The 25,546-nt window shown below is 40.4% G+C and overlaps 1 protein-coding gene across 3 annotated transcripts in view; it reads right to left on the reverse strand.

Annotated features, from left to right (window-relative positions):
- Nucleotides 1–18,332, reverse strand: part of LATS1 (large tumor suppressor kinase 1) — a 51,731-nt gene extending 33,399 nt beyond the window's left edge. Inside the window, exons 1-2 of one of the 3 annotated variants that reach the window (XM_034990993.1) lie at nucleotides 18,091–18,332; nucleotides 17,156–17,238 (exon numbers count right to left, since the gene is read on the reverse strand). The gene's annotated coding sequence lies outside the window, so the exon portion shown is untranslated. Of the gene's footprint in view, nucleotides 1–17,155; nucleotides 17,923–18,090 lie in introns of those variants that run through there. The other 2 variants (XM_034990991.1, XM_034990992.1) reach the window with 2 other exon arrangements.
- Nucleotides 18,333–25,546: the final 7,214 nt, after the last annotated feature.

A 25,546-nucleotide genomic window follows, 5' to 3' on the forward strand; every position in this document is an offset into this window, starting at 1 on the left:
CGGCTCAGGTCATGATCCTGGAGTCCCGGGATCGAGTCCCGGGATTGAGTCCCGCATCGGGCTCCCTGCTCGGCAGGGAGTCTGCTTCTCCCTCTGACCCTCCTCCCTTTCATGCTCTCTGTCTCTCATTCTCTCGGTCTCAAATAAATAAATAAAAATCTTTAAAAAAAAAAAAAAGAATGATGCAATTCTATCTAAATGTACTGACAAGAATAGATACCAATAACACATTCTTTTTTTTTCTTTTTTTATAGATTTTATTTATTTACTTGACAGAGGGAGAGAGAACACAAGCATGGGGAGCAGCAGAGGGAGAGGGAGAAGCAGGCTCTGCGCTGAGTAGGGAGTTCGATGGGGGGCTCAATTATAGGACCCCGGGATCATGACCTGAGCCGGAGGCAGACGCTTAACCAACTGAGTCACCCAGGTACCCCCTCATAACACATTCTTAAGCAAAAAGGGCAAGTTTCAAAATGCTACAGATAAAATAAAGCCATTTTCTATTTTAAAATTAGATTATTATTATGGTTGTATAGCTCTGGAAATGAACCCTGAACAACCACTGAATTGTATACTTTAAATGAGTAAATTTTATGGTATATAAATTATATCTTATAGCTGTTAAAAATAAACACTTTTTGGGGGCTCCTGGGTGGCTCAATCAGTTAAGCGTTCGACTCTTGATTTCGGCTCAGGTCACAATCTCAGGGTCATAAGATTGAGCCCCATGTCAGGCTCTGTGCTGGGCATGGAACCTGCTTAAGATTCTCTCTCTCCCTCTCCCTTTGCTCCCCTCTCCACCACTCTTTCTTCTCACAAACAAAAAAACCCACAAACAAAAAACTAAACACTCTTCTATTTTTAAAAATTACACTTATGAATGTTAATTATACATACACATAAACAACTGTTTGCAGCAGGCCTGAAAAAGGATGAAGTCCTGAAACAGACTATCAGAGGCAGTTTCGTGATGACTTTGCCTCAGTAATCAGTTCTTAGTTAATTATGATCAATCCAATTCTACTTAACAAGCAGCACGTATTTCATTTTTTTTTTAAAAGATTTTATTTATTTATTTGAGAGAGAGAGAATGAGAGACAGAGAGCATGAGAGGGAGGAGGGTCAGAGGGAGAAGCAGACTCCCTGCAGAGCAGGGAGCCCGATGCGGGGCTCGATCCCGGGACTCCAGGATCATGACCTGAGCCAAAGGCAGTCGCCCAACCAACTGAGCCACCCAGGCACCCACGTATTTCATTTTTTAAAAACAAAAATGAACTCTGTCATTGTACTGCTGAAAATTACACATATTCTGTCTACAACATAACCCAATCTACTGATAACTACTTCATAAATGAAATAAAGATGGACACATCTTATGCTTTTATGAAGGAAGCTGGTCCCTAATGATAAGCAGTTTTCCCCTAAGCCTTCCCAAAATATTAATAGCCTACTAATGAAATTTTTTAGGTTTCACATTTAGCTCACCAGTCTAAAATTTACAGAATTCCCCTCTTGCCCTTCCTGAAAGTGAAAATATTTTCCATTTCCTGTTCCGCAACCTATCATTTCTCTGCAATCAAGGATTAACGATAGTGGTTATGCAATGTCATGTGTCAGTTCTCTCAATATCTGAGTTATATTTCATTCATAGCATCTAAGCATTCCATTACTAAGTCACTTATTTTGGGTTTCAACTCCAAGTTTAGTACCATTTTACTATAAGTATTTTACCATTTCCAGTATCATTCTCCTTGACAGAGAAGATAAAAATTAACAAAATAAGCATAACTTGCTTTTCTCTGTAAATATACAACATTTGCTTCCATTCCTAACACAGAGCCTGGTAAACAGTAAGCAGTGCAAAAATATCTGCTGAACTAATAAATGCAAGTGATTTATCCCTTCTTTTTACTCTTAAAAAACTATAATCTTAGTTTTTTCTAATTATACAAAAATGCATCCTTATTGAAAAACTTAAATATTATATAATATAAAGTAGAAGTCCCTCATAATTCACCTCCCTCAACAGTAAGAATCACTTCAGTAGCCTGAATAATGGCATCCTAAAAGATATCTACTTCCTAATCCCTAGAATCTAAATGTTATCTTACTTGGAAAAAGGGACTTTGCAGATGTCATTAAGGATTTTGAGATGGAGAAATTATCATGGATTATTCAGGTAAGCAGTACACACAATTACAAGTGTTCTTCTGACAAGGGGGAGATCGGATACACACAGAAGGGGAAGAGGCAATGTGTCCGAGGGGACAGAGACTGGAGTGATGTGGTCAGAAGCAAGGAATGCCAGCAGCCAAAATGGCAAGGAACAGATTTTCTCCTAGAGCCTCTTGGAGAAGAGTGGCCTTGTCAACACCTTGATTTTGGGCCAGTGATACTGATTTTGGATTTCTGGCCTCCAGAACTTTAAGAGAATAAATGTATGCTTTTTAAATCCTCATGTGTAGTGATTTGTCATGTAAGCGGCACAAAAGTATATTAATACTGCATATTCTAGACATTTTCAAAGAAGACATACAAATGGACAACAGATACATGAAAAGATGCTCAACATCACTAATCATCAGGGAAATGCAAACCAAAACCACAAGAAGCTATCACCTTATACCTGCCAGAATGGCTAGAATCAAAAAACAAGAAATAACGTTGATGAGGATGTGGGAAAAAGGAACCCTTGTACCCTGCTGGTGGGAATGTACTTTGGTGCAACCACGGTGGAAAACAGTATAGATGCTCCTTAGAAAATAAAAAATAGAAATACCATACAATCCAGTAGTTCCATTACTGAGTATTTACCCAAAGAAAACGAGAACCCTAATTAAAAAAGATATATGCAGGGGCACCTGGGTGGCTCAGTCGTTAAGTGTCTGCCTTCAGCTCAGATCATGATCCCAGGGTACTGGGATTGAGCCCCACATCGGGCTCCCTGCTCTGCGGGAAGCCTGCTTCTCCCTCTCCCACTCCCCCTGCTTGTGTTCCCTCTCTCATTGTGTCTCTCTCTGTCAAATAAATAAATAAAATCTTTAAAAAAAAAAAAAGATATATGCATCCCAATGTTTACTGCAGCATTATTTATCACAGCCAAGATATGGAAGCAACCTAGGTGTCCAATGACAGACGAATGGATAAGGATGATGTGGTATACACACACACACACACACACACACACAACGTACTATTACTCAGCCATAAAAAAGAATGAGATCAGGGCAGCCTGGATGGCTCAGTGGGGTATGTGTCTGCCTTTGGCTCAGGGCATGATTCCAGGGTCAAGGGATCATGACCCTGGGATCAAGCCCCATGTTGGGCTCCCTGCTCAGCAGGGAGTCTGCTTCTCCCTCTCCTTTTGTCCCTCTCTCCCGCTTGTGCTCTCTCTTAAATTAATAAATAAAATCTTAAAAAAAAAAAAAACCAAAAAACCAAAAATGGGATCACAAAATATGACATCATTTTATATAATACATGAATTTATAAGAAGAAAATGCTGTGTTGCCCAAACTTCTCTGACCAAAGAACTTTTTTCCTTCCGAGCATTTCATGAGATTCATTTCTATGGAATATATTTTAGAAGATGCTGGGCCAGGGGCACCTGAGTGGCTCAGTTGGTTAAGCGTCTGCCTTTGGCTCAGGTCATGATCCAGGAGTCCCCGGATCAAGCCCCGCATCGAGCCCCACATCGGGCTCCCTGCTCAGTGGGGAGTCCACCTCTCCCTCTGCTCCTCCCCCTGCTCATTCTCTCACTTGCTCACTCTCTCAAATAAATAAAATTAAGAAAAGGAAAGGAAAGGAAAGGAAAGGAAAGGAGAGGAAAATGCTGGGCCAGTCATTCTAATCCTGTATTCTGTAACTCTGTACTTGAATGATGTAATTTCTAACAGTGTTAACATCTGAGTATACAATGGTCCAGAAATGACTGAGGTCTGGTATATGTGTAATAATGTGTTTTAAGTTAAAATAAATGAAAAATTAGTTTATGCTTATCTCTTTCATCTACATGTTGAAATATGAATAAAATATGATGTCTGGAATTTATTTTAAAATATGACATCTGGAATTTTATTTACTTATTTATAATTGGGTTTTGTGGTGAAGTGGAGACACAGATGAGACAAACGTAGCTGATGACTGCTGTAGCTGGGTGATGGGCACATGAAAGTTTGTCATACTATCCCCCTTACTTTTGTATGTGCTTGAAATTTTCCAAAACAGAAAGTTAACAACTAAAAAAGAAAGGAAATGACTACAGTGCTCTGGATCTTGAAATGGTTCTGCTGCAGATTATTCTTACACAAATACAAAACACACAAAGAACACACAGGATTTCTTTAATTTAAAGGAACCATTAATTCCATGCAACAACATCATTTCAACATTAGCTTTTCAGGGGAAATAACAGAGACATTACATTTATCTTTTTTTTTTTTTTTAAGATTTTATTTATTTATTTTAGAGAGGGAGAGAAAGCACAAGCAGGAGGGACAGGCGGAGAGAGAGAATCTCAAGCCGACTCCATGCTGAGCACAGAGCCCAATGTGGGGCTTGATCTCACGACCCTGAGATCATGACCTGAGCTAAAACCAAGGGTCAGACGCTCATCTGACTGTGCCACCCAGGCACCCTGAAACATTACGTTTAAATGTTTGTTTCAAAAGGTAATCCATACCATCTGATTTCAATAATGATGGAATGGACGAAATGTGGCATATCTTTATCTAATTGCTCTTGATAAATCCTTGTGCCAGAGACTATCTTCACATACTGCCCTCTATTTCCTAAATTAGTTCTGGCCAAAGCTCTGTGAACTGATGTAATGTGTCAATTCTAGGTTGAGGCAGTTAAAAGCCAGGGCTTCTCCATCTCTCTCTTCCTGCTTCAATAACAATGCTGGTCACATTTTGAGATGGTAGCTTCACAATATGGAGGGAATATGGGTTCCTAAGCCACTGGATGGCTTACTACTGAACCCCACTAGACTCTGTGTAAGGAAGGTAGGAATCTCTGTTGTGTTATACCACTGATATTTTGCGATATTACCACAAAACAGCCTAATATTATTGTGGAAATAAAGACCATCCAAGGGACGCCTGGGTGGCTCAGTCAGTTAAATGCCTGACTCTAGATCTCAGCTCAGGTCTTGATCTCAGGGTCATCAATTTGAGCCCTTGCAATGGAGTCTACTTAAAAAACATTTTTTTTAAATAGATAAATAAATACCAGTGAAAATAAGCAGAGTCTATTTATTAAGAGCCTGCCATAGCAAGGGAGGCAGCCAGCCACCATCTCTTTGGCAGAGATTCAAAGGCAGGCAGGGGAGCGGAAAAGCTTTAAATTGAATAAAAGGGAAGACATCAGGTATGCTCTGCCACAAGAAAGCTGGAGGCCAGCTAACTTGAAGCAGGGCAACCTATGTGATTGGTTGGGGGGTGTATTTGTCTTTCCCTGGTTGGTCCTGAGTTAGAAGTTGGCAGTTACTGACCAAGACCTGGCTGTTTAGGCCTATTGCTACTGAGGCTGTGGGTCACAGTTCTATTTTCATGTATGATCTGGCCATTGTCTATCTGCCTATTTAGTCTCTCACTCTCCTAATACAGACATTGGTACCTAGAAGTGACATGCTACTATAACAAATACCCTAATATAGTATAGAGTTAGTAGTGAGGCAAAGGGCTTCAAGGAAAGTGATGCTGGGGGCTGGAAAAATGAAGAACCATGTTTAACCGTGGCTAAATATTTGATAAAGCTGTTGTCTGTTATAACTTACAAGGTGACAAAGAGTCTACTGAATTTGTAGTTCTATAAAAAAGAGTTTGAGAAAGAGAATCTTAGAAGTGTATGTTGGCTGCTATTGGCTATTTGGCAAAGCATTATAAGTAAATGATAAGGTCAGGAAAGCAGCAGCTGATTTGCAAACAGAAATAGGAAGGAATAGACAGAATTCAGAAATTTAAAGTCTTGTTGGAATGCAGCTTGCTTCTAGACCCCAAACAGGAAGAGATGGAATTAAAAGGCTGAGCTCAGATGCCCACTGGCATCTCTCAGCTGGATGAAGTACCTCAGTGGTAAAACCCACACTGAGGGGATAGCCATCTCTCAAACAACCAACTGAGTAGAGAAATGGGAGCCCTCAATCTTTGGAAGAGGTTACTAACACATGTGAACTTATGGTTAGGGACACATGGAATTGACTAGAACTAAACACATCAAAGGCTTACTAACTTTGAGGAAATTGCTTTGTTAAAATTGTATTTATTTACTTATTTATTTTTAAGATTTTATTTATTTGACAGAAAGAGACAGCCAGAGTGGGAACACAAGCAGGGGGAGAGGGAAAAGCAGGCTTCCCTCAGAGCAGGGAGCCCGACACAGGGCTTGATCTCAGGACCCTGGGATCATGACCTGAGCCGAAGGCAGACACTTAAGGGCTGAGCCACCCAGGCGCCCCAGTTAAAATTTTTTTTAAAAAAACTACTCAAGCTGAGACTAAAAAAGCCTTTGACTATTCACAATTTAAACCCCTGGGGCTCCCAACTTCCATGAAGCATATTCTAGATGAGAAGATTTGCACCTTCCAAAGAGGACTAGTCTCCCAAAGTTCACACAGCCCTATGTGGCCAAGGATGATAATCGGAAAAAGAACCCCAAGGAGGTTCTTGGAAGGAACTATGGCCAAGGGTCACAGAGAACAATGAATGAGGGAGTTCTTTCCATATAATTGGATTAAGGTCCAATTAAGGAAAATCCCTACCTCCAAGGCTGGTTGCTTGCAAGACCTATGGTTGTCTATAGAGGTATCAAAATTATTACAGAACAGCGATTGCTGCTATTTCCTATTCTCCTTTTCTAACAGTAGTGCTTACTAAGGCCCTGCCATTCTTGTTATACCACTGTGTACTTAGTGGTGAGTGAATGAGTGAGAAGAGATGGAGAGGAGGACAAAGAGTGAGAGCAAAGATAACTGAACAAGTCTCTGGACCAAGAGGAACCATAGTTGTACCTGAAGGGCAGATTACTGGACATACGGGCCACAGGGCCTGTGAATCTAGCTATTGCCGCTTAGGGCCCAATATACTATCAAAAGAATAATGTAATACTATGAACATCTTTCGACAGTAAGTACAGTGTTTTCTTGATTCTAAGATACATGCTTTTCCATATTCTAGTATTTCTGAAATTGAGTATATACAAAAGTCAGTATTTATTTTTAAAGATTTTCTTTTTTCTATTTTAAGTAGGCTCCATGGCCAGCATGGAGCCCAAAGCAGAGCTTGAACTCATGACCCTGAGATCAAGACCTGAGCTGAGATCAAGAGTGAGATGCTAAACGGACTGAGCCACCTGGGAGCCCCTTAAGATTTTTATTTTACTTTTAAATATTATTTTTTCCCGAAGATTTTATTTCTTTATTTTATAGAGAGAGAGCACCTGAGTGAGCAGGGGGAGGGGCAGATGGAGAGAGAATCTGAGGCCGACTATGCATTTAATGCAGAGCCCAGCACAGGGCTCAATGATCTCATGACTATGAGATCATGACCTGAGCCAAAACCAAGAGTTGGTCGCTTAACCAACTGAGCCACCCAGGCTTCCAAGATTTTGGAATTTCTACACCCAATGTGGGGCTCGAACTTACAACCCCGAGATCAAGAGTTGCACGCTCTACTGACTGAGCCTGCAAGGTGCCCCTTAAAGTCAATATTTAAAGAAATTTTGCCAGCTCCAAAGCAGAGAAGTTCTGGAACAGCAGACAGTGCACATAGCTAATTTGACCATAAATACGAGGTGAAATTTCCTTGTCATCTCAACTCTGTGTGTGTGTTTTTAAGTAGGCTCCATGCCTAGCATGGAGCCCAATGTGGGGCTTGAACTCAGGACCCTGAGATGGAGACCTAGCTGAGATCAAGATCTGACGCTTAACCGACTGAGCCACTTATGTGCCCCAACTGTGTTATTTTTACAGGCAGCACCACATATAGTTGAATCTAGACCCTTGATTAATAGTCAAATGTCTTTTTTTCAAAAAGATTCTATGATGTAGCATTTTGTACTCAGGCAATGCAATTAAAGGTATAAAGAATTGCCAAATTTAGGTGAGATCACATAATTTTCAAAGGTAGGAGAGATTCATAAAGTACATGCACTCAGACATGAAACAACTGTCAAAGTCGTCTGAGTTATCATCATCAAATGTTCAATTTCCAGCAGTAATTCACTTAGCTAAGAAAAAAATAGTTTAAGCAAAAAGAAAAGACAAAACCCTAGTATTCTTCAATATGCCTCAAAATTATATACTTAATCATAAAAAAAAAATAAAAGTAGTATGTCCCCATATTATGTGTTAACTACCCCAAAGCCCAAAGAAATTCAGCCTTATTCACATTCAGAATTTTTTCAGAATTTTTTCTGAATGTGAATAAGGCTGACTCAAACTTTATTGCCATTCAAAAAAAAAGGGGGGGGGTTCTACAATTGACTGGATAAATGTATGCTACTGAAGGTTAATAAAAAACTATGTTTAGGGGCGCCTGACTAGCTCAGTCAGTGGAGCACGACTTTTTTTTTTTTTATAAAGATTTTATTTATTTATTTGAGAGAGAGAGAATGAGAGAGAGCACATGAGAGGGGGGAGGGTCAGAGGGAGAAACAGACTCCCTGCCGAGCAGGGAGCCTGATGCGGGACTCGATCCAGGGACTCCAGGATCATGACCTGAGCCGAAGGCAGTTGCTTAACCAACTGAGCCACCCAGGCGCCCAAGCACATGACTCTTGATCTTGGGATGTAAGTTTGAGCTCCACAATGAGTACAGAGACTACTTAATTTAAAAAAATTTTTTAAGAAATATTATTGAAAAAATTAACTATAGGGGCACCTGAAAAAACTATAGGTGGCTCAGCCGGTTAAGCGTCTGTCTTCGTCTCAGGTCCTGATCCCAGCATCCTGGGATCGAGCCCCATGGCAGGCTCCACGCTCAGTGGGGAATCTGCTTCTCCCTCTCCTTCTGCCCCTTCCCCTGCTTGTGCTCTCTCTCTCTCAAATAAATAAATAAAAATTTTTTTTAAAAAAAGAAAAAATTGACCATAAAAAAACTATGTTTCTATTTCTTTCCCTGAAATACTGTTACTAAATAGATGGTTTTAGACTTACTGTTTAGAATTTCTTGAAACTGAGAAAATATGACAATTCAACCTTATTTTTCTAAATAACTAAATACTGAATACATCATGTATATGTACCATAATTTATCTATCCCCTACTCATGGGCATTTAGGTTGTTCCCAATTTTTGCTATTATGATGTTTCAAACATTGATAACTTCAGCTGTATTGGTAATATTCTAGTTCTGAGGATGGGTGGAGAGTTCATGAATTTTTTTTATTATGATCATAGCTTACACGTATATAACATATTCCTTGTAAATATAAAAACTAGTTCATTAAAAAATAAAACAATAAACTGTTGTGCAAACATTGTTGAGCATTTCCCTTAGGACAAATTCCCAGGCACTGGGTGGCTTAGCTGGTTAAGTGTATGACTCTGGATCTCAGCTCAGGTCTCGATCTCAGGGTTTTGAGCTCAAGCCCCATGTTGGGCTCTACGCTGGGCATAGAGCCTACCTAAAAAAATAAATAAATATTTATATATATTTTATTTATATATACTCTATATATTTATTTATATATATTTTATAATAAATAAAAATACATAAATTCCCAGAACTGGAATTACTGCGTCAAAAAGAATGCATACAGGCATATCTAGTTTTAGTATACGTGCTGCCGAAGTGAGCACCAGGCATACCTAGTTTTATTTGGCTCCTCTTTATTACATTTCAGACACTGCATTTTTTTTTTTTAACAAATTGAAGGTCTGTGGCAACCTTGCCTTGAACAAGTCTATTGACACCATTCTTCCAACAGTATTTACTCACTTCGTGTCTCTATGCCATATTTTGGTAATTCTTTAAGTATTTCAAAACTTTTCATTATTGGGCGCCTGGGTGGCTCAGTCGTTAAGCATCTGCCTTCGGCTCAGGTCATGATCCCAGGGTCCTGGGATCGAGTCCCACATTGGGCTCCCTCCTCGGGGGGAAGCCTGCTTCTCCCTCTCCCACTCCCGCTGCTTGTGTTCCTGCTCTCGCTATCTCTGTCTCTGTCAAATAAATAAATAAAATCTTAAAAAACAACAACAACAAAAAACCTTTTCGTTATTATTTTATTTGTTATGGGGATCTGTGATCAGTGATCTCTGACACTATTACTGTAATTGATTGGGTACACCATGAACTGCACCCATACAAGACAGCAAATTTAATGTTGTTCTGACTGCTCCACCCACCAGCCATTCCCCCATCTCTTCAGGCATCCTGATTCCCTGAGACACAACAATACTGAAATTAGACCAATTAATAACCCTATAATGGCCTCTAAGTGTTCAAGTGAAAGGAAGAGTTGCAGCTCTCTTGCTTTAAATAAAAAGCTAAAAACGAATAAGCTTAGTGAGGAAGGCATGTCAAAAGCTGACATACCAAGAGGAACCATATTTGGACCTGAAGGGGAGATCTCTGAAATTGAGTATATACAAAAGTCAGTATTTATTTATTTATTTTTAAAGATTTTCTTTTTTCTTTCTTTCTTTTTTTTTTAAAGATTCTATTTATTTATTTGAGAGAGAGAATGAGATAGAGAGAGAGCATGAGAGGGGGGAGGGTCAGAGGGAGAAACAGACTCCCTGCTGAGCAGGGAGCCCGATGCGGGACTCGATCCCAGGACTCCAGGATCATGACCTGAGCCGAAGGCAGTCACTTAACCAACTGAGCCACCCAGGCGCCCAAGATTTTCTTTTTTCTTGTGCCAGTTAGCTAAGTTGTAAATGCAAAGGAAAAGTTGTTGTTGTTTTTTTTTAAGATTTATGTATTTATTTTATTTTATTTTATTTAAGATTTTATTTATTTATTTGACAGAGACAGACACAGTGAGAGAGGGAACACAAGCAGGGAGAGTGGGAGAGGGAGAAGCAGGCTTCCTGCTGAGCAGGGAGCCCGATGCGGGGCTCGATCCCAGGACCCTGGGATCATGACCTGAGCTGAAGGCAGATGCTTAACGACTGAGCCACCCAGGCACCCCAAGATTTATGTATTTATTTTAGAGAGAAAGAATGAGAGTGCGAGCAGGGGTAGGGGCAGAGGGAGAGAATCTTTCAAGTGGACTCTCCACTGACAAGGCGCCTGAGGCGGGGCTGGATCCCACATCCCATGAGATCATGACCTGAGCCAAAACCAAGAGTCAGACACCCAACTGACTGAGCCATCCAGACACCCCAGGAAAAGTTTTGTTTTGTTTTTTTAAGATTTTTTATTTATTCATTTGAGACAGAGAGAGAGCATGATCAGGGAGTCCACGTGAGGCTCGATCCCAGGACCCTGGGATCATGACCTGAGCCGAAGGCAGACGCTTAATCATCTGAGCCACCCAGGCGCCCCCCTCCCCCCGGAAAAGTTCTTAAAGGAAATTAAAAGTGCTACTCCAGGCATGCCTGGCTGGCTCAGTTGGTACAGCATGTGACTTGATCTCAGGGTTGTAAGTTTGAGCCCTACGTTGGGTGTAGAGAGTACTTGAAAATAAAAATCTTTAAAATAAAAAAATAATAAATCAAATCAAAGTGCTACTCCAGTGAATGCATGAATGATAAGAAAGCGAAATGCCCTTATTGCTGATATGGAGAAAGTTTTGGGGGTTTGTGTTAACAGATCAACCAGCCACAACATTACCTTAAGCCAAAGACTAATCCAGAGCAAGGCCCTCCCTAACTCTCTTCAATTCTGTGAAGACAGAGAGGTAAAGACAGTGCAGAAGAAAAGTTTGAAGCTAGCAGAGGTAGGTTCTTGAGATTTAAAGAAAAAAGCCATTTCCATAACATAAAGTGCCAGGTGAAGCAGCCAAGTACTGACTTAGAAGGTACATCAAGTTATCTGGGAAATCTATCTAAGATAATTAATAAAAGTGGTTCCACTAAACAACAGATTTCCATTGTAGGTATAACAGCCTCTATTGGAAGAAAATGCCACCTAGGCCTTTCATAGCCAGAGAGAAGTCAATGCCTGGCTTCAAGGCTTCCAAGAACAAGCTGACTCTCTTGTTAGAGGCTAATGCAGCTGGTGACTTTATCTTTCTAAAAATCCTAGGGCCCTTAACAGTTACGCTAAACCTACTCTGCCTGTGCTTTATAAATGTAACAACAATGCCTGGATGACAGAACATCTGTTTACAACATGGTTTCCTGAATATTTTAAGCCCATTGTTGAGACCTACTGCTCAGAAAAAAAGATTCCTTTCAAAATATAACTGTTCATTGACAATGTACCTGGTCACCCAAGAGCTCTGATGGAGATGTACAATGAGATTTATGTTGTTTTCATGCCTGCTAACAAACATCTATTCTGCAGTCCAGGGATCAAGGAGTCATTTCAACTTTCAAGTCTCATTATTTAAGAAATACATTTCATAAGGCTATAGTTGCCATACACAGTGATTCCTCTGATAGATCTGGGCAAACCTTTTCCAGAAAGGTTTTCCATTTCCAGAAGGTTCCAGATTCACCATTCTAGATGCCATTAAGAACATTCATAATTCATGGGAAGAGGTCAAAACAGCAACATTAAGAGGAGTGTGGAAGAAGCTGATTCCAACCCTCATGGGTGATTTTGAGGGGTTCAAGACTTCAGTGGAGGAAGTAACTACAGATGTGGTACAACCTCATGATAAAACTCTAATAGACGAGGGGTTGCTTCCTTATGGATGAGTAAAGAAAGTAGTTTCTCAAGATGGAATCTACTGCTGGTGAAGATGCTGTGAAGATTGTTGAAATGACAACAAAGGATTTAGAATATTACATAAACTTAACTGAGTTTCTTAACTTAGTTGAGAAAGCAGTGGCAAGCTTTGAGTGGATTGGCTCCAATACTGAAAGAAGTTCTACTGTGGTTAAAATGTTATCAAACAGCTTGGTGTGCTACAGAGAAATCGTTCATGAAAGGAGGAGTCGATCGATACAGCAAACTTCACTGATGTCTTATTTTAAGAAACTGCCACAGCCACCCTAACCTTCAGCAACCACCACCCTGATCAGTCAGCAGCCATCAACATGGAGGCAAGACCTTCCATCAGCAAAAAGATTATGACTTGCTAAAAGCTCAGATGATGGTTAGCATTTTTTAGCAGTAACTTATTTTTTAATTAAGGTATATATATTATCTTTTTAGATGTAATGCTATTGCACTATCAAGTAGACTATAGTATGGTGTAAACATGACTTTTATATGCACTGGAAAACCAAAAAATTCATTTGACTCGCTTTATTACAATATTTGTTTTATTGCAGTGGTCTGGAACTAAACCTGCAATATCTCCAAGATATGCTTGTATTTAAAATCCTGACATCTGAATCGCTAAAATCAAAAACACAAGAAACAACAAATGTTGGTAAGGATGTGGAGAAAAAGGAACCCTCTTGCACTGTTGGTGGGAATGCAAACTGGCACAGCCACTGTGGAAAACAGTATGGAAATCCCTCAAAAAGTTAAAAATAGAACTACCCTTAGATCCAGTAATTGCACTACTGGGTATTTACCCCCAAAATACAAGAACACTAATTCAAAGGGATCCGTGCACCCCTATGTTTATAGCAGCATTATTTATAAGAGCCAAATTGGGAGCAGCTGAAGTATCCATCAATAGATGAATGGATAAAGAAGACGTAGGGCGCACATACACACTGGAATATTATTCAGCCATAAAAAAGAATGAAATCTTGCCACTTGCAAGGACATGGATGGAGAAACAGACCTCTAATTATAGAGAACTGATGGTTACCAGAGGGGAGGTGAGTGGGGGGATCAGTAAAATAGGTGATAGGGATTAAGGAGTGCACTTGTGGTGATGAGCACTGGATGATGTATGGAATTGTTGAATTACTATACTATATACCTGAAATATAACACTGTATATTAACTACACTGGAGTTTAAAATAAAATACAATTCTTGAAAAAGGGAAAAAAAAATAAAAGATATGCCAAAAAATAAAATGAAATGAAATAAAATTCTGACACTTATTGTCAGATTGCCTTCCAGAAAGGTGTACTAATTTATAATTCCAACCACCAACAAGATATGGTCAACACTGGCATTAACAAATCTTAGTAATCTTTGGGGCGCCTGGGTGGTTCAGTCATTAAGCGTCTGCCTTCAGCTCAGGTCATGATCCCAGGGTCCTGGGATCGAGCCCCATGTCCGGCTCCCTGCTTAGCAGAAAGCCTGCTTCTCCCTCTCCCACTCCCCCTGCTTGTGTTCCCTCTCTCACTGTGTCTCCCTCTGTCAAATAAATAAATAAAATCTTAAAAAAAAAAAAAAAACTCAGTAATCTTTGCTAATTGCAAATGTGAAAATTCAAATTAATAATAAGTAAAGAGAGTTTTTAAAAGAATTCTTCAAAAGCTATTTTGCTTTGAAACACGCTAACTCATGTTACACTGGTGCCAGATTAATCTTCCAAATAAATAGTTCTGATCATGTCACCCTCAATGACTCCTTTAAATTAGTGGTTAGAGAGCTTTGGAGTCAAACTGCAGAGTACAAATCCCAGTTCTACCACTAACTGGCTGTGTAATCTTGGCAAGCTGTGCCTCAGTTTCTTCATCTTCAAATGTGGGCAATAATGGTCCTATCTAATCGGGTTATTTTGAGCATTTTGCTCAAAATGCAGTTTAATACAGTTGACCCTTGAACAACACAGGAGGTTAGAGGTGCCAGCCCCCTATGCAGTTGAAAATCTGAGTATAACTTCTGACTCCCCCAGAACTTAACCATTAATAGCCTACTGTTGACCAGAAGCCTTACTGATAACATAAACACAGTTAACATATACTTTAAGTATTATACTCTATATTCTTACAAAACTTTTTTTTCTTAGTTTTTTCTTCAGTATTTCTAGGTTATACAATTCATCTGTTTTTTTCATTTTTTTTTTCAAAGATTTTATTTATTTGAGAGAGAGAATGAGAGAGAGAGAGCACATGAGGAGGGGAGGGTCAGAAGGAGAAGCAGACTCCCTGTTGACAGGGAGCCCCATGCGGTACTCGATCCCAGGACTCCAGGATCATGACCTGAGCCGAAGGCAGCCGCTTAACCAACTGAGCCACCCAGGCGCCCTCATCTGTTTTTTCAATTTGTTGCAAATCTCCAAAAAATTTTCCAATATATTTAATGAAAAAAGTCTGAGTACAGGTGGACCCGCACACTTCATATCTGTGTTGTTCAAGGGTCAATGGTGCATGTCAAATGTTTAGAATAAATGCCCATTGGGGCACCTGGGTGGCTCAGTCAGTTAAGCGTCTGCCTTCGGCTCAGGTCATGATCCCAGGGTCCTGGGATCGAGCCCCAAGTCAGGCTCCCTGCTCAGTGGGAAGCCTGCTTCTCCCTCTCCCACTGCCCCTGCTTGTGCTCCCTCTCTCGCTATGTGTCTCTGTCAAGTAAGTAAATAAAATCTTAAAAAAAAAAAAATAGAATAAATGCCCCACTCAATTATCTTCTTATCTCTTTTCACTATCTCACTGGACTCTCCCCAGTGTACCTTATACTCTAACCAAGCCAAACTACTTGCTCTCAGCTTTTCTACCTCTGCTTTTCTACCTTCATGTCCTTACTCATCCTGTTTCTTCTTGGGAGAGGCCCTGCCATATATTTTTCTTACAGAAATTATACCCAACTTTTAAGGTGCCATTCACATGCTGTCTTCACAAAGATTTCATTGAACTGCCTGTTTGTTAGCCTTCTCTGAACTGTAAATGCACTTTGCATGGTCAAATAAAACCTATGTTTTTGCCCTACTTTTGTAGTTGTCTCATTTTTCCTACTAGATCACAAATTCATAGAGAATAGGGTATCTTAAATATATATATCCCACCCCCCCCCATACACACTCCAGATGAGGAAATGGATCCAGAGAGATAAACTGGCCTAAGTTCACACAGCCAGCTGGAGGTCACACTAGAAATAGAATCCACACATCCTGAACTGGCCCAGCGCTCTTCTCATCAGAACCTGCATCTTGAGTTTCCTAAAGGCAGGGATCATGACTCACTCATTCCTTTAAGGAACATTTAAATTGGTTAAACTGAACAGACAAAACCTCCGTTTCTTTGAAACTTCAGACCTTCATCAAATATGCAAATGTCAGCAAACCCAAACAGTTTTTGTAGATACCTCGTTCAACTTGGGGAAAAACCAGGTACCACTACATAATAAGATTTCAAAGTGTTACCTCTGGTTGAATTAGGTTTATAAAAAAAGATGGCCTGTCTCAGTGCTTTGACTAAGTCAGTTATGAGAGTAGCAACAGTAGTAATATGTACTGTTTCTTTCTGAGCAGCATATAGTCTCAGTTGCTTAGACAGCAATATTCAAGACTCTATTGCTTACTGATGACAGTTTCTTCAACTCGCTTTCTACAAAGCTGATCAAAAGTGAAAACTACCACTATATTTTATTTTATGCTGAAAAATGCCATTTCCACTTGATAAAAATGTTGTTCAATGACTAAATAACTTTGTGGTCTACAAAAAAGCCACTAATCTAAATATAACATCTAGAATGAAAACTAAATACTCAGAGTTAGATCTATTCCAAGGCTATATTTATACAAAATAACAAGGACTATCATTAAAAACAAAACAACCTATAGGAGAAAACAGATACCATACCAAAAAAAAACACTTCTAAATTTTTTCATACCAAAAAAAAAAAAAACACTTCTAAATTTTATCATACCAAAAAAAAAAAATTGTAGAAGTACTTTTTTAATTTGCCTTTGGAGAGTGGCAAGGCATATTCAATAGATATTCAAGCACAGAAAGAATGCGCCTTCCCCAGCATGTGCCACGATCCAGTTTCTTGCAGCATCATCTGATCAGCAGAATACAATGCCGCTACTTTTACTGTTAAAAATCAGTCAAATTCCTCCACTGCCTGAGGGAATCAACTAGCTCATTTTACCTGCCTATGAACATTTTAAGGAAAGAAATAACCTTACTTAAATCACAAATGTAGCTATCTTAGCAGAGAACATTCATTCCAATTATAATGTCCTACCTTTTCTTCCTCATGAAGGAAATTTGATAAAGAATTTTAATCTTCAATAAATAATCCATAAAGGCCTGACAAGCTTCATGATCCTGGGTGAAGTAACACAATATTTGTGTGTGAGACTGTATTTATTTACTTATTTCTCACTAGATTTATGAATAACGTCTACACAGCGATATATATTTTTTAAGTCATAGTAACATATGGGGCGACCAACATTAAACCTTGTTCTCTTAGAAAATAACTTTCAATTGGAGAAGTGAGAGAATGGGGTTAAATCAAATCACCGGAGAGTCATTCTTTGAGATCCAAGTTCTTTTTGAAGTCATAACAAATAATATTCCTTTCCTTTTCTTTCCTTCATTTTATTTAGGTACACAGTCCTACTCCATAAAAACCCTTCCATCCCTCCTACCCCTTCCAACTATGAACCGTAAGCTAACATTACAGTGGACTGGAAACAGAAATTCCCACGCTTTCTTCAAGGTAAATCCAGGACCGACTCTCTCTGGGATGCAAAGAACTGCGGCTCTTTCACTGCAATTTTCTTTCAGAACCACCTTTCACTTTCCTTCCTTCCTAAACACTGACCCGTCCGTGTTCGGGATAAGGGTGGAAGCGGGAGACACTCCGCGCAAAGCCTCCAGCAAGTCAGGCTCTCCCCAACCTAACCCGCACTTCCAAGGCCGCGGTGCCTGCGGCTCTTCCTTCAGCCCCGGGCGCGGCCAACCCTCGCTTCCCCAGGGCAGGGCTCAGCTCAGGTCCATGCAACCAGCCAAATCAGGCCCGCACCGGGCCGACCGGGCCCGGCCCACCCGTCCGCAGCAGCCCCTGGACCCCCGCCAGCGGGGCTGGGCGTGGGCCCCGGCGGCCACCGCCCCGCTCACTCGGTCTCGGGAGGAGAGAGTGAGCCCCACCCGCTACGCCAGCCCCAGACCTACCTGCAGGGGAGACCGGGGCTCCTGGACAGCGGCCACGGGCCCGAGGGCGGTCGCCCAGGCGGCTGGAGCCCGTCCCAAGGACCCCAAGTGTCCCTGGTGGGGCAGGGCGGGGAGAGACGGCGGGGAGCTGCCCCGGGCCAACGCGGCCCGTCGCGAGGGTCGCGGGGACCTGGCTCTCCCCTCAGCACCAGTCCACCGCCGCCGCCGCCATTTTGCCTTCCACTCGGTGTCGCCGCCGCCGCACTCCGCCGCAGGTTTCCCGGATGTAGGCATTTCCCGGCGTCGCTTGCGCGGGGGCCGAGGACTGGGGGCTTCTGTCCGCCCGGCCGCCGGCAGCCCGCGCGCCGCCTGCAGCCTGCCAGCCGCCTCCGGTCGCCTTCTCCTCAGCGTGTTGGCGAGCGTCGCCTCGCGTCGCCCCCGCCTGGTGCTGCCCAGGTGACTCGTCCCGGCTCGTGGGATCAGGCTCTCCCCCTCCCAAGTCCACTCATTTCAGTGTCTCTCTTTTTTTAATTGAGCTCTTCTGTGCACGGATAGAGAATAAGACGCACATCTCAAGGAGTTTAATTCTCAGAAGGAAACAGCAATGAGTTGCTCTGAAACCTCGCTGTGGGAACCAGGATCGAGATTTCTAGAGGCTTTGAAATGAATTGAGTTTTGCTTAGCACTCTTTCCTCGAGTAAGTCGGTAGTTAAGTATTTGCTGAATCAGCCAGATCAATATATTCTTGAGCCAAGACAGGGTTAACAGAGTTTGGAGATTTTTAACCTGTCAACCGAATCGGTAGACGGGGAAGTCATTATTGCCATAATTGGAATAATGGCGACTGTCAGAAGAGGTTTTATTTCTTGCTAAGTTGAATTAGAAGTTTGGGATGGGATCATTAGGCTTATGGTGTTTGCAAGTACCGTCTACCCTTTGTAAAGAGTGCCTTTGCCAAATCTGCCTCTAGAAAATATAGTTAGTATTTTAAAACATCTTTCTTTTTCTTTTCTTTAAGATTTTATTTTTTAAGTAATCTCTACACCCAACATGGGGCTGGAACTCACAACCGGAAGATCCAAGTCACAAGCTCCACCGACTGAGCCAGCCAGGAGCCCCTCAAACATCTCTTTTCATTCTTCTACTAGAGACTAACTATAAAAATTTTCTTCGAATTAAAATACTTTTCTTTCTTTTTTTTTTTTAAGATTTTATTTATTTATTTGAGAGAGAGAATGAGAGAGAGAGAGCACATGAGAGGGGGGAGGGTCAGAGGGAGAAGCAGACTCCCTGCTCCGCGGGAAGCCTGCTTCTCCCTCTCCCACTCCCCCTGCTTGTGTTCCCTCTCTTGCTGTGTCTCTCTCTGTCAAATAAATAAAATCTTAAAAAAAAAAATAGGTACTGGCCATTGTATCCTGAAGTTCAAATGTGAAAATCTCTGTTAAAAGAGTCCATTCCAAGAGCACTTGCTTGAAACTCTGTAAGCACAAGCACAGAGATTGTAGAAGATACAGTGTATGACCCAAGGTGGGTCACATAATAGCCCTAGGTCTTACTTTCTTCAACTGCAGGACTAAGTAACCTTTGGAGATCCTTTCAGCCTCGAAATTATATGAATCTAATATGTTCACAGGCCTGCTTGCCCTTCTCAGAAGGATTATGTATCTGAAAAGACATACTGCCCCCCAAATCTTGTCACCTCTGTCATCATCCAGAGAACTTCTTTACTTAAGCTCTTCAATTCTAAGCCTAAAGTGGAGTATCTCCATAAACTACTGTTCTGGGGAAATTTTCTGGATTATTCAAGGAGCTTAGTGAATTGCTCTGAGACGGGAGGTTTAACTCCAATGAAGCAGGGGGAGAGAAGAGCAGGAAAGAAGGAATGATCAGGAAAGATGTAGCAATCCCCAAGATGAAAAGCGTCTGAGACTGGGGAATGGGGGGAGGTGAAAGAGCAGGGAAATGCTTACTAAGGCTGCTGGATGTCTGGATGGCAAAACCTACCACTGCATTGAAGGGCTTTGTATTGGTGTGATGGAAAACCCTTGGTCCAGCTTCAACCTACTCAACTTTTCAATACTTCATGGAAATGGGGACTTGGGGTTTCATTTTATTTTTATCAACAGGTGTAGGGGCCAAATTTCATGCTTGGGTGACTGTAGGAACAGGGACAGCAAACATGGAAGAAGTCTGAAGAGCAATGTGGCCCTGAGAACTTAAGTCCTCTCAGTAGCTCAGTCTTAGGGGAAGGCTATAGACTATGAGCAGCCCACACTTAAGGGGTGAAGAATTGCATTCTACCTCTTTTTGGGCAGAGAATTTACATAAATTGGTTGGAATTCTGAGCAGATTAGTCTCTTCTCCATTATTTTTTTTTTAAACATATCAATATGGACTCATGGATATTTATTTTATAGTTTGAGTATTTTATTTTGTTGATCACATTGTTCCAGCTTTGACTATTGGGAGCTCTTCCAGTTGAATTGGCTTCTGTGTCCCTTTGACATACCCCTCCTCTCCCCCATTATTATGACATTTAAAAAAAAATTTTTTTTAAGATTTTATTTATTTCACAGAGATAGCAAGAGCAGGAACACAAGCAGGGGGAGTGGGAGAGGGAGAAGCAGGGTTCCCGCTGAGCAGGGAGCCTGATGTGGGGCTTGATCCCAGGACCCTGGGATCATGACCTGAGCCAAAGGCAGACGCCTAATGACTAAGCCACCCAGGAGCCCCTTAAAATTGTTTTTTAAAAGAACTCCCTTAAGGGGCACCAGGGTGGCTGAGATGGTTAAGCATCTGACTCTTGATCTCAGGGTCATGAGTTCAACCACTGCATTGGGCTCTATGGAGTGTGGAGCCTACTTAAAAAAAAACTTCCTTACTTTCTGACAGTACAAGATGCTTCAAGCTATCTTATATATTCCCTGTCTCTCCAAGAAGTCCTTGTTCCTTTTATTGGAGAATGGTATTAGAAACCAAATCTGGGGGCACCTGGGTGGCTCAGTCAGTTAAGCATCTGCCTTCCGCTCAGGTCATAATCCAGGAGTCCCAGGTTAGAGCCCCGCATTGGGCTACCTGCTCAGCAAGGAGTCTGCTTCTCCTTCTGCCCTCTGCCCTTTACTCTGCTTGTGCTCTCTCTCACTCAAATAAATAAATAAATCTTAAAAAAAAAAAAGCAAATCTGGTTTCTAGGTATGCTTGTTACTACTGGAGTATCATTGTTTGTAGAACATCTCTTCCTAAGAAATTTTAAAATTTAACTTCATTCCATACTATGAAGGGGTAAAATCTGTATTTTGATGAGTAGGAGCTATTATTTTACAGTCTACTATTACAGTTTAGCTTCTTATGTCCATGGCCTGCACAAAAATTATTTTTTGACAGCTGATGCATTTCTGATGACTCTGTTAGGCTAGTCTGTCACCTACTGCCCCCCAAAGTCTAGTTATGACAGTTTGGAACTGAACATTAGTTTATTTTTCATTAAATTTTTTTTTACTTGATCAGCTATATTCTGGTCATTCTACTTCTCCCTTCTTACCTGCCTCCCCCCCAATGGTTTTCTCCCTCCTTGTTTACCTAATACAGCAAAATGTTCGAATTGTTTTGAAGCTAAGATGATGGTAGTCTGGTAGTTCTGTACATTGCCACTTAATGTTGTGGTTCAGAAGATACTGCTGAAAGAGTTTGAATACTTGCTTGTCGTAGTTCAAATGTCCGCAGGTTTCTAATCTATAAGACTAGAGCACTGCTACTGCTTCAAACCATGTAACTAGTCTGAGCTGGGTACCATATTGATACCATAAGCTTAAATGAAGGCTTGATATAAACTATACTGGTGGACTTAGTATTCTTCCTAGACAAGATTCTGGAATGGATTATTAAAAGGATGTTTCCACAATACTATGAAATGGAAGTGTTACAAAGGACAAGGAATTTTTCAATTATACAAAATTTTTGATGGGATAGCTATAGCACAGTTATCTCCCCCACAGCAGCTTTGTGAACAAGATAAATGGGGCAGAATGTCAATAAATTAGGTTTATAAAGATTTCAATAACTATAGTCAAACACCAATGATTTACATGTTGCTGATAATTGGGAGGACTAGAGGAGTGGGCCTAAGCACTTCAGTACATTTATCCTATCGCCTAACCAATGGGGTGAGAGTGTAGATCATGCTGGGAAATTCTGAAAATGATCAGCTTCTGCTGAAAACATTCAAAGGAGATTGTTAGTTCTTTCCTCTACGGAAATAGGATTTGTCTTTTAGAACAGGGATTGACCTATAGTAAGGATCAAAATCATCTGCATTAACTCAACACTAGGGGAAGTACAGTATAGTATACTACATGTGTGAAAAAGGCAAAGGGTTTAAGTTCAACTAGTCAGCAGTCTAATTGAACAAATGTCAGAATAGTTAAAATAAGTTGAGACAGCATTACAAAGGAATATTGTGCCAAGAACCAGGATGGTGAGTTTTTTTTTTTAAAGATTTTATTTATTTATTCATGAGAGACAGAGAGACAGAGGCAGAGGGAGAAGCAGGCTCCCCGCGGAGCAGGGAGCCCGATGCGGGACTCGATCCCAGTACCCTGGGATCATGACCTGAGCTGAAGGCAGACACTTAACCGACTGAGCCACCCAGGCGTCCCAGGATGGTGAGATTTCTTAAGTCAACTCTGAGGGAGGCAGACACCACCTGGGAAAGCATTCATTTTGGAGGTCACACTTTAATGACGGTCTTTGGTGGCAAAAGGGAGTATTTTTTTTTTAAGGGAAAACAAGACTGTGAGGTTAGTTCAGCTCAGTTTGCACTGACTCAGTGTTTACCATAGATCAGACACTATATTAAACATTATTAACACAACACTAAGGTATGGGCCTTGTTTGTGTGGTCCAGTAGAGACAGGCTGCTTAATACAGCTGTAAGCACAGCACAGGCTCTGCACAATGGGCTTTTGAAGCAGAGGACAATTTAGCCCAAATTGGTAGAGGCCAGGAAAGGCTTTCTGGAGAAAATGACACCTAAAAGGAGTTTGGAAGTTTTGGAGTTTAGCCAAGAAGGGCAAGAAACAATGCAAAGAGAACTTTGCCCATTAGAAACCATTGAAGGGATTAAAAAAGTTTACCCCAAAAAGCTATGATACATAGTTTTGAATATTTGGATATGTGATGAAGGATTTTTTTGTGGCTCCCAAGAAGACAAATGAAAGCAAATTTCAGGTCAGTATATGAAAATTAATTTATTTAGTAAAACCTTATAGTAAAGCACCCCAACATAATGTAAATTCAGTAAACTGATTGGTGATTGGCTGTCTCGCAGTAGGTTCACATGATCATTTCATTAACCCATAATAATATAATTCTACTTTTTGTTTTACAGTATTGTTTTAGATTCCACTCATACACTAAAACCCTGCCATAATGCTGTATCAGTAAGAGCTGTCCAAGTGAGGGGAAGCTGCACTGGGAAATGGGAAACTTGGTAACAGTATATTTTCAAGTACAGGTTGGATGATAATTTGTTGGGAATGCTGTGGAAGTGATGGTTAAATTTGGGTTAAAGATGCTCTCCAAGGTACCTTCTACCTCTGTGATCCTGCAGCCCTCAAAGAAACTATTTGATAGTTTCATGAATCAAGGCAGTGATAATGAACAAATTTATAAACCAGGGTTTTATTTATACTACAGAAAGCTTATGTTTCTTATTAAATCTGGCAGAATTCACCAACTGATAAGAAATGTAACACTAGGGCACCTGGGTGGCTCAGTTGGTTAAGCGACTGCCTTCGGCTCAGGTCATGATCCTGGAGTCCCGGGATCGAGTCCTGCATCTTCTCCCTCTGACCCTCCCCCCTCTCATGTGCTCTCTCAGATAAATAAATAAAATCTTTAAAAAAAAAAAAAAAAAAAGAAATGTAACACTATCCAAACGTACTTTCTTTTACTCATGGTTACAAATACTCTTAAATCAAAGCAAAGCTTCAAACTTGAAACTTTTTGCAGCCCAAGTTAGTATTCTAAGCCTACACATATGGCTCCCTCCCTCTACCAGTTATTTACTATAACAACCCAGGGAAATTGTATGTAATTGCTGCTGGAACCTGAGAAGGGTGCTAAGAACATGTATGAATCCTTCAAACTTTTCAGCAGCATATAATGTAGATGAAAGCAGAGGCACAAGTTTGCCACTCACTGTGCATGAAAAATGTGCCCCCCAGGAGCTACCTTTCTAGGAGTGAGATCAACTCAGGGCCCACTCAGAGCAAGGATGTTAGTCTGCTGAATGGAATGGGAGTATGCCTGGGAAGTAAAGAAAGGGACGCTGAAGCTTAGGTTGCAGCAAGACATTCATATAAAGGGAAATAAGTCAAAGGAAAATTAATAGCTATGTTTTTACTATGGAAACCATGTGATTACTCCTGGGGAATGTATATTCATAAATATAACATGATATATTTCATTTTAATAAAGTATACACACATTGATAGATTAAAAAAGGGAATGAAAAGACTATGAATTGTATAAGTACTTAATTTCTTTTGACTTTTTTTCTGTAACAAATTACTTTTGTAATAACAAAGTCTTAAAAATTAGTCAGCAATAAAACTATAAACAGATTAAAACTTCCATTGGCAACATTTTCTTTCTTCCTCTGATTCTCTATAATTCAAGTTACTAATTTTATCAAATATTTCTGAGTCAAATTTATATAAAAAAGATTGCATATATGTATTCCATTTAAAAATGTTGACAAAAAACCCCACACAACCCCCACCCCCCGAGGTAAGGTGGCATAAAAGAACTGAAAAGTATTTATTAGGATGGAAAAACAAAACTTTACCATAATTACTATTATTGGAATTATAAAGTAAACGAATACATGCTTTAAGAGCATAATAACAGTGATTTGTCATTAAGGTCTTCACGTTCAATAACAGACTTAACAAACTTTGGAAAGACAATGTCACAAAATTGTTTTTAAGCACTACACATTAACCTGAAACTAATGTAACATTATGTCAACTACACTCAAAAACAAACAAAAGAAAACACCTACATGTTAGATTATCATTAACATTGTAGACAAGGGAGGAGGGGGGTGGGAGGATGGGTTAGCCTGGTGAAGGGTATTAAAGAGGGCACGTTCTGCATGGAGCACTGGGTGTTATATGCAAATAATGAATCATGGAACACTACATCAAAAACTAATGATGTAATGTATGGTGATTAACATAACATAATTAAAAAAACATTGTAGACAAGGACAAAACAATATTCTTTACTCTTACCACATCATCATACTAGTCTCATACATGTTATCTATCAAATTTTAGTTTGGAAGTCAGCTCAGTTATCAATATCAAATTCTATTTTATTGCACAATGTCCAGTCCAGCAATTTTGAACTATGTTGTAAAACTAAATAAAAGCAAAAATCCTTAGGAAAAATACTTTTCCTTTTTCAAGAAAAA

The sequence above is a fragment of the Mirounga leonina genome, unplaced genomic scaffold (assembly GCF_011800145.1).
Source record: "Mirounga leonina isolate KUSES-001 unplaced genomic scaffold, KU_Mleo_1.0 Mir_53, whole genome shotgun sequence".
Lineage (NCBI taxonomy): Eukaryota > Metazoa > Chordata > Mammalia > Carnivora > Phocidae > Mirounga > Mirounga leonina.